Here is a 10,000-nt window from a genome sequence, read left to right as displayed (position 1 = left end):
CTGGTAAAAGATAATAAAAAATAAAAATAAATGCGTTTTCTATTAATTTTTTGTTGCATCATCTTTGAAATGCAAGAGAAAGGCCAGCCAATGATGTAGGATTCTAGATGTAATTTATATGTTGTCCACCAGATGGCAGCAGTGTGTGTGCTAAGTTTCAGACTGATCCAGTGAAGAAGTACATCACTACACAATATTTTGTCTGCCAGGAGTTTTCCCAAATGTGCCAAATTGGTTTTGAAGTACATAACTATAGAGAACATACAAAAATGCTATGGTAATACAACATTTAAGTTTGCCCACTCCCAGGAATGTCATAAATGATGGATCATTAGCTTCCCTACAGAAAAAACACTAACCTTCACACATTTAAATGGCCGGGCCGGGTGGGTGTGGAGTCAGAGGTCAAACTGTAGAACCCAGTTACTACATTTGAATATAAAAATAGATTTTTCAAACAAAACTACACTACATTTTATCGCTGGGACCCTCAGGATGACAAATCGGAGCAACACTACTGAATGTAAGTACATTATTTACCTTCAGAGGTGAATGTACCAAACCAGTTGCCGTGATAATAGGGTTTTGTTGTTGTACACTATCCTCAAACAATAGCATGGTCTTTTTTCACTGTAATAGCTACTCTACATTGGACAGTGCAGTTAGATTAACAAGACTTCAAGCTTTCTGCCCATATAAGACATGTCTATGTCCCGGAAAGCTGGCTGTTGTTTACATCACCATTCTAGTCACATATTGCATATTGAGCAACAACCGTCCCGTATAAGGGACACCGATCCCGTAGAGCTGAAGTATTTGGCCAGTGTGTGTGCATCTTTGAACAGGCTACGGGGTAGAGAGTTACACTGTAGATGTAGGGGGTAGAGCAATATAATTATGGGGGAAAAGAGATAGCGGTAGGGGGTAGAGAGAGAGAGGTAGAGGATAGCGAGATAGAGGTAGGGGGTAGAGAGATAGAGGTAGGGGTAGAGAGATAGAGGTAGGGGTAGAGAGATAGAGGTAGGGGGTAGAGAGATAGAGGTAGGGAGTAGAGAGATAGAGGTAGGGGGTAGAGAGATAAAGGTAGGGGGTAGAGAGATAGAGGTAGGGGGTAGAGAGATAGAGGTAGGGGGTAGAGAGATAGAGGTAGGGGGTAGAGAGATAGAGGTAGGGGTAGAGAGATAGAGGTAGGGGTAGAGAGATAGAGGTAGGGGTAGAGAGATAGAGGTAGGGGTAGAGAGATAGAGGTAGGGGTAGAGAGATAGAGGTAGGGGGTAGAGAGATAGAGGTAGGGGTAGAGAGATAGAGGTAGGGGTAGAGAGATAGAGGTAGGGGGTAGAGAGATAGAGGTAGGGGGTAGAGAGATAGAGGTAGGGGTAGAGATAGAGGGTAGGGGGTAGAGATAGAGGTAGGGGGTAGAGAGATAGAGGTAGGGGTAGAGATAGAGGTAGGGGGTAGAGAGATAAAGGTAGGGGGTAGAGAGATAGAGGTGGGGGGTAGAGAGATAGAGGTAGGGGGTAGAGAGATAGAGGTAGGGGTAGAGAGATAGAGGTAGGGGTAGAGAGATAGAGGTAGGGGTAGAGAGATAGAGGTAGGGGGTAGAGAGATAGAGGTAGGGGTAGAGAGAGAGAGGTATGGGGTAGAGAGATAGAGGTAGGGGGTAGAGAGATAGAGGTAGGGGTAGAGAGATAGAGGTAGGGGGTAGAGAGATAGAGGTAGGGGTAGAGAGATAGAGGTAGGGAGTAGAGAGATAGAGGTAGGGGTAGAGAGATAGAGGTAGGGGGTAGAGAGATAGAGGTAGGGGTAGAGAGATAGAGGTAGGGGGTAGAGAGAGATGTAGGGGTAGAGAGAGATGTAGGGGTAGAGAGAGATGTAGGGGTAGAGAGATAAAGGTAGGGGGTAGAGAGATAGAGGTAGGGGGTAGAGAGAGAGAGAGGTAGGGGGTAGAGATATTGAGGTAGGGGTAGAGAGATAGAGGTGACAGTATTCCCTCCCAAATATGCCCACCTTTTCCCTCCCAAATATGCCCACCTACCTGGAGGTGACCAACACAAATGGGTCACAACTCCTGAAGCTGGGCCCTGACAGTAAATCTCAGTAAGACAAAAATAATGGTGTTCCAAAAGAAGTCCAGTTGCCAGGACCACAAATACAAATTGCATCTATACACCGTTGCCCTAGAGCACACAAAAAACGATACATACCTCGGCCTAAACATCAGCACCACAGGTAACTTCCACAAAGCTGTTAACGATCTGAGAGACAAGGCAAGAAGGGTCTTCTATGCCATCAAAATGAATATACAATTTCACATACCAATTAGGATATGGCTAAAAATACTTGAATCAGTTATAGAACCCATTGCCCTTCATGGTTGTGAGGCCTGGGGTCCGCTCACCAACCAAGAATTCACAAAATGGGGCAAACACCAAAGTGAGACTCTGCATGCAGAATTCTGCAAAAACATTCTCAGTGTACAACGTAACACACCAAATAATGCATGCAGAGCAGAATTAGGCCGATACCTGCTAATGATCAAAATCCAGAAAAGAGCCGTTAAATTCTACAACCACCTAAAAGGAAGTGATTCCCAAACCTTCCATAACAAAGCCATCACCTACAGAGAGATGAACCTGGAGAAGAGTCCCCTAAGCAAGCTGGTCCTGGGGCTCTGTTCACAAACACAAACAGACCCCACAGAGCCCCAGGACAGCAACACAATTAGACCCAACCAAATCATGAGAAAACAAAAATATCATTACTTGACACATTGGAAAGAGCAAACTAGAATGCTATTTGGCCCTAAACAGAGAGTACACAGTGGCAGAATACCTGACCACTGTGACTGACCCAAAATTAAGGAAAGCGTTGACTTTGTATAGACTCAGTGAGCATAGTCTTGCTATGAGAGAGATAGAGGTAGGGGTAGAGAGATAGGGGTAGGGGGTAGAGAGATAGAGGTAGGGGTAGAGAGATAGAGGTAGGGGTAGAGATAGAGGTAGGGGGTAGAGAGATAGAGGTAGGGGGTAGAGAGGTAGGGGGTAGAGAGATAGGGGTAGGGGTAGAGAGATAGAGGTAGGGGGTAGAGAGAGAGAGGTAGGGGGTAGAGAGATAGAGGTAGGGGTAGAGAGATAGGGGTAGGGGTAGAGAGATAGAGGTAGGGGTAGAGAGATAGAGGTAGGGGGTAGAGAGATAGAGGTAGAGAGAGAGGTAGGGTAGAGAGATAGAGGTAGGGGTAGAGAGGTAGGGGGTAGAGAGATAGAGGTAGGGGGAGAGATAGAGGTAGGGGTAGAGAGATAGAGGTAGGGGGTAGAGAGATAGAGGTAGGGGGTAGAGAGATAGAGGTAGGGGGTAGAGAGATAGGGGGGTAGAGAGAGAGGTAGGGGGGTAGAGAGATAGAGGTAGGGAGAGAGATAGAGGTAGGGGGTAGAGAGATAGAGGTAGGGGGTAGAGATGATAGAGGTAGAGGGTAGAGGTAGAGTAGAGGTAGGGGTAGAGAATAGAGGTAGGGGGTAGAGAGATAGAGGTAGGGGGTAGAGAGATAGGTAGGGGGTAGAGATAGAGGTAGGGGTAGAGAGAGAGAGGTAGGGGGTAGAGAGATAGAGGTAGGGGGTAGAGAGATAGAGGTAGGGGGTAGAGAGATAGAGGTAGGGGGTAGAGAGATAGAGGTAGAGAGAGAGAGGTAGGGGGTAGAGAGATAGAGGTAGGGGGTAGAGAGATAGAGGTAGGGGGTAGAGAGATAGAGGTAGGGGGGTAGAGAGATAGAGGTAGGGGGTAGAGATAGAGGTAGGGAGTAGAGATGAGTGGGTAGAGAGATAGAGGTAGGGGGTAGAGAGATAGAGGTAGAGAGATAGAGGTAGGGGGTAGAGAGATAGAGGTAGGGGTAGGGAGATAGGTAGGGGGTAGAGATAGGGGTAGAGAGATAGAGGTAGGGGGTAGAGAGATAGAGGTAGGGGGTAGAGAGATAGAGGTAGGGGTAGAGAGGTAGAGGTAGGGTAGAGAGATAGAGGTAGGGGGTAGAGATAGAGGTAGGGGAGAGAGATAGAGGTAGGGGTAGAGAGATAGAGGTAGGGGTAGAGAGATAGAGGTAGGGGGTAGAGAGATAGAGGTGGGGGTAGAGAGATAGAGGTAGGGGTAGAGAGATAGAGGTAGGGGGTAGAGAGATAGAGGTAGGGGGTAGAGAGATAGAGGTAGGGGTAGAGAGATAGAGGTAGGGGGTAGAGAGATAGAGGTAGGGGTAGAGAGAGAGAGGTATGGGGTAGAGAGATAGAGGTAGGGGTAGAGAGATAGAGGTAGGGGGTAGAGAGATAGAGGTAGGGGGTAGAGAGATAGAGGTAGGGAGTAGAGAGATAGAGGTAGGGGGTAGAGAGATAGAGGTAGGGTAGAGAGATAGAGGTAGGGGTAGAGAGATAGAGGTAGGGGTAGAGAGATAGAGGTAGGGGTAGAGAGATAGAGGTAGGGGAGTAGAGAGATAGAGGTAGGGGGTAGAGAGATAGCGGTAGGGGGTAGAGATAGCGGTAGGGGGTAGAGAGATAGAGGTAGGGGTAGAGAGATAGAGGTAGGGGTAGAGAGATAGGGTAGGGGGTAGAGAGATAGAGGTAGGGGTAGAGAGATAGAGGTAGGGGTAGAGAGATAGAGGTAGGGGTAGAGAGATAGGGGTAGGGGGTAGAGAGATAGAGGTAGGGGTAGAGAGATAGAGGTAGGGGTAGAGAGATAGAGGTAGGGGTAGAGAGATAGGGGTAGGGGGTAGAGAGATAGAGGTAGGGGTAGAGAGATAGAGGTAGGGGGTAGAGAGATAGAGGTAGGGGATAGCGAGATAGAGGTAGGGGGTAGAGAGATAGAGGTAGGGGGTAGAGAGATAGAGGTAGGGGTAGAGAGATAGAGGTAGGGGGTAGAGAGATAGAGGTAGGGGTAGAGAGATAGAGGTAGGGGTAGAGAGATAGAGGTAGGGGGTGGAGAGATAGAGGTATGGGTAGAGAGATAGAGGTAGGGGGTAGAGAGACGTAACGTTAGTGGGTAGCAAGATGGGCTGGATTGCAGGGTTGGTGTTCATTCTGAATTGAATTGAATTAAAAATACATTTTAATTGGCCACACCCCACAGGAAGCAGCATTTGAATTTAATTTGATTTGAAGGAAGTATAATTTAAATCAAACCAATTCAACTGAGACGTGAAACATGAAAGTCTCATTCATTTGACACATATTTTGTGAAAAGGATATGCCACTTATTAATGCAAAGAATACACAGACCATTTCAAATATTAGTTTGATAAACTCAAAGATGTTAAACAATATTTTTATTTGTCATGAGATGTCAGAGTGTTTCCTTCCATACGGCAGTGTTTAATCTAATGCATTCTGGGAATTTGTTTTTTTCTGATATTTTAAACATAAGGGAATTACGAATTATTATAAACATGACCTTAGAATATTTCCAGACCATTGTAATTATAAAAAAATGTTTTCGGAGGATGAATGTTTCAACCTTATGCTACATGGTGGTGGTAACCATACATGATGTAAATGTATATGAAAAATGTATGTATACAGTGGCTTGCGAAAGTATTCACCCCCCCTTGGCATTTTTCCTATTTTGTTGCCTATTGGAGTGCAATAGAGAATTCGTCATCTGTGGATCTGTTGGGGACGTATGTGAGTGGGTCCAGGGAGTCTGGGATGATGGTGTTAATGTGAGCCTTTCAAAGTATTTCATGGCTACAGATGTGAGTGCTACGGGCGATACTCATTTAGGCAGGTTACCTTGGTATTCTTGGGCACAGGGACTATGGTGGTTTGCTTGAAACATGTTCAGTTGAAGTCGGAAGTTTACATACACCTTAGCCAAATACATTTAAACTCAGTTTTTCACAATTCCTGACATTTAATCCTAGTAAAAATTCCCTGTCTTAGGTCAGTTAGGATCACCACTTCATTTAAAACATTTGAAATGTCAGAATATTAGTAGAGAGAATGATTTATTTCAGCTTTTATTTATTTCATCACATTCCCAGTGGGTCAGAAGTTTACATACACTCAATTAGTATTTGGTAGCGTTGCCTTTAAATTGTTTAACTTGGGTCAAACGTTTCGGGTAGCCTTCCACAAGCTTCCAAAAATAAGTTGGGTGAATTTTGGCCCATTCCTCCTGACAGAGCTGGTGTAACTGAGTCAGGTTTGTAGGCCTCCTTGCTCGCACACACTTCTTCAGTTCTGCCCACACATTTTCTATAGGATTGAGGTCAGGGCTTTGTGATGGCCACTCCAATACCTTGACTTTGTTGTCCTTAAGCCATTTTGCCACAACTTTGGAAGTATGCTTGGGGTCATTGTCCATTTGGAAGTCCCATTTGCGACCAAGCTTTAACTTTCTGACTGATGTCTTGAGATGTTGCATCAATATATCCACATAATCTTCCTTCCTCATGATGCCATCTATTTTGTGAAGTGCAGTTGCAAACCGTAGTCTGGCTTTTTTATGGCGGTTTTGGAGCAGTGACTTCTTCCTTGCTGAGCGGCCTTTCAGGTTATGTCGAAATAGGACTTGTTTTACTGTGGATATAGATACTTTTGTACCTGTTTCCTCCAGCATCTTCACAAGGTCCTTTGCTGTTGTTCTGGGATTGATTTGCAATTTTTGCACCAAAGTAGGTTCATCTCTAGGAGACAGAACGCGTCTCCTTCCTGAGCGGTATGACAGCTGCGTTGTCCCATGGTGTTTATACTTGCGTACTATTGTTTGTACAGTTGAACGTGGTACCTTCATGCGTTTGGAAATTGCTCCCAAGGATGAACCAGACTTGTGGAGGTCTACAATTGTTTTTCTGAGTTCTTGGCTGATTTCTTTTGATTTTCCCATGATGTCAAGCAAAGATGCACTGCGTTTGAAGGTAGGCCTTGAAATACATCCACAGGTACACCTCCAATTGACTCAAATTATGTCAATTAGCCTATCAGAAGCTTCTAAAGCCATGACATCATTTTCTGGAACTTTCCAAGCTGTTTAAAGGCACAGTCAACTTAGTGTATGTAAACTTCTGACCCACTGGAATTGTGATACAGTGAATTATAAGTGAAATAATCTGTCTGTAAACAATTGTTGGAAAAGTTACTTGTGTCATGCAGAAAGTAGATGTCCTAACCGACTTGTCAAAACTATAGTTTGTTAACAAGAAATTTGTGGAGTGGTTTAAAAACAAGTTTTAATGACTCCAACCTAAGTGTATGTAAACTTCCGACTTCAACTGTAGGTATTAGAGACTGCATCAGGGAGAGGTTGGAAATGTCAGTGAAGACACTTGCCAGCTGGTCAGCGAATGCTCTGAGTACGCATCCTGGTAATCCATCTGGCCCTGCGGCCTTGTGAATGTTAACCTGTTTAAAGGTCTTACTCTACGGAGAGCGTGATCACACAGTTGTCTGGAACAGCTGGTGCGCTCATGTATGGTTCAGTATTGCTTGCCTCGAAGCGAGCATAGAAGGAATTTAGCTTGTCTGGTAGGCTCGCGTCACTGGGCAGCTCGCGGCTGGGTTTCCCTTTGTAATCCGTGATAGTTTGCAAGCCCTGCCACATAGCAAGAGAGAGAGAGAGCCCTGTCACATCACAAGAAAGAGAGAGCCCTGTCACATCTGACGTGCGGAATAAGGCTGAGAAGGCATGGGGAGAGGAGAGAGGGAAGAAGGGTGGAGGCATGGGGAGAGGAGAGAGGGATGAAGGGTGGAGGCATGGGGAGAGGAGAGAGGGATGAAGGGTGGAGGCATGGGGAGAGGAGAGAGGAATGAAGGGTGGAGGCATGGGGAGAGGAGAGAGGGATGAAGGGTGGAGGCATGGGGAGAGGAGAGAGGAATGAAGGGTGGAAGCATGGGGAGAGGAGAGAGGAATGAAGGGTGGAGGCATGGGGTGAGGAGAGAGGGATGAAGGGTGGAGGCATGGGGAGAGGAGAGAGGGATGAAGGGTGGAGGCATGGGGAGAGGAGAGAGGGATGAAGGGTGGAGGCATGGGGAGAGGAGAGAGGGATGAAGGGTGGAGGCATGGGGAGAGGAGAGAGGGATGAAGGGTGGAGGCATGGGGAGAGGAGAGAGGAATGAAGGGTGGAGGCATGGGGAGAGGAGAGAGGAATGAAGGGTGGAGGCATGGGGTGAGGAGAGAGGGATGAAGGGTGGAGGCATGGGGAGAGGAGAGAGGGATGAAGGGTGGAGGCATGGGGAGAGGAGAGAGGGATGAAGGGTGGAGGCATGGGGAGAGGAGAGAGGGATGAAGGGTGGAGGCATGGGGAGAGGAGAGAGGGATGACGGGTGGAGGCATGGGGAGAGGAGAGAGGGATGAAGGGTGGAGGCATGGGGAGAGGAGAGAGGGATGAAGGGGTGGAGGCATGGGGAGAGGAGAGAGGGATGAAGGGTGGAGGCATGGGGAGAGGAGAGAGGGATGAAGGGTGGAGGCATGAGGAGAGGAGAGAGGGATGAAGGGTGGAGGCATGGGGAGAGGAGAGAGGGATGAAGGGTGGAGGCATGGGGAGAGGAGAGAGGAATGAAGGGTGGAGGCATGGGGAGAGGAGAGAGGGATGAAGGGTGGAGGCATGGGGAGAGGAGAGAGGAATGAAGGGTGGAAGCATGGCGAGAGGAGAGAGGAATGAAGGGTGGAGGCATGGGGTGAGGAGAGAGGGATGAAGGGTGGAGGCATGGGGAAAGGAGAGAGGGATGAAGGGTGGAGGCATGGGGTGAGGAGAGAGGGATGAAGGGTGGAGGCATGGGGTGAGGAGAGAAGGATGAAGGGTGGAGGCATGAGGAGAGGAGAGAGGGATGAAGGTTTGAGGCATGGGGAGAGGAGAGAGGGATGACGGGTGGAGGCATGGGGAGAGGAGAGAGGGATGAAGGGTGGAGGCATGGGGAGAGGAGAGAGGGATGAAGGGTGGAGGCATGGGGAGAGGAGAGAGGGATGAAGGGTGGAGGCATGGGGAGAGGAGAGAGGGATGAATGGTGGAGGCATGGGGAGAGGAGAGAGGGATGACGGGTGGAGGCATGGGGAGAGGAGAGAGGGATGAAGGGTGGAGGCATGGGGAGAGGAGAGAGGGATGAAGGGTGGAGGCATGGGGAGAGGAGAGAGGGATGAAGGGTGGAGGCATGGGGAGAGGAGAGAGGAAGGGTGGAGGCATGGGGAGAGGAGAGAGGGATGAAGGGTGGAGGCATGGGGGAGGAGAGAGGGATGAAGGGTGGAGGCATGGGGAGAGGAGAGAGGGATGAAGGGTGGAGGCATGGGGAGAGGAGAGAGGGATGAAGGGTGGAGGCATGGGGAGAGGAGAGAGGGATGAAGGGTGGAGGCATGGGGAGAGGAGAGAGGGATGAAGGGTGGAGGCATGGGGAGAGGAGAGAGGGATGAAGAGTGGAGGCATGGGGAGAGGAGAGAGGAAGGGTGGAGGCATGGGGAGAGGAGAGAGGAAGGGTGGAGGCATGGGGAGAGGAGAGAGGAAGGGTGGAGGCATGGGGGAGAGGAGAGAGGGATGAAGGGTGGAGGCATGGGGAGAGGAGAGAGGGATGAAGGGTGGAGGCATGGGGAGAGGAGAGAGGAAGGGTGGAGGCATGGGGAGAGGAGAGAGGCATGAAGGGTGGAGGCATGGGGAGAGGAGAGAGGGATGAAGGGTGGAGGCATGGGGAGAGGAGAGAGGAAGGGTGGAGGCATGGGGAGAGGAGAGAGGCATGAAGGGTGGAGGCATGGGGAGAGGAGAGAGGGATGAAGGGTGGAGGCATGGGGAGAGGAGAGAGGCATGAAGGGTGGAGGCATGAGGAGAGGAATGGTGGTCACCAAGGGGGAGAGCTGGGGAGGGAAAATAGAAAGAGGGAGAGAGAATGAGAGAAATTAGAAAGTTGAAGTGGAACTTAGAGAGTGTACTGGTAGAGACCTGGTAGAGTGTACTGGTAGAGACCTGGTAGAGAGTGTACTGGTAGAGACCTGGTAGAGACCTGGTAGAGACCTGGTAGAGAATGTACTGGTAGAGACCTGGTAG

At 48.7% G+C, this 10,000-nt stretch overlaps 1 protein-coding gene across 1 annotated transcript in view; it reads right to left on the bottom strand.

Annotated features, from left to right (window-relative positions):
- LOC121580068 (relaxin receptor 2-like) overlaps nucleotides 1-10,000 on the bottom strand; it is a 119,127-nt gene that overhangs the window by 11,851 nt on the left and 97,276 nt on the right. The window lies entirely within an intron of this gene.

The sequence above is a fragment of the Coregonus clupeaformis genome, unplaced genomic scaffold (genome assembly GCF_020615455.1).
Source record: "Coregonus clupeaformis isolate EN_2021a unplaced genomic scaffold, ASM2061545v1 scaf0518, whole genome shotgun sequence".
NCBI lineage: Eukaryota > Metazoa > Chordata > Actinopteri > Salmoniformes > Salmonidae > Coregonus > Coregonus clupeaformis.
This window is presented reverse-complemented; position numbering and strand designations above follow the sequence as displayed.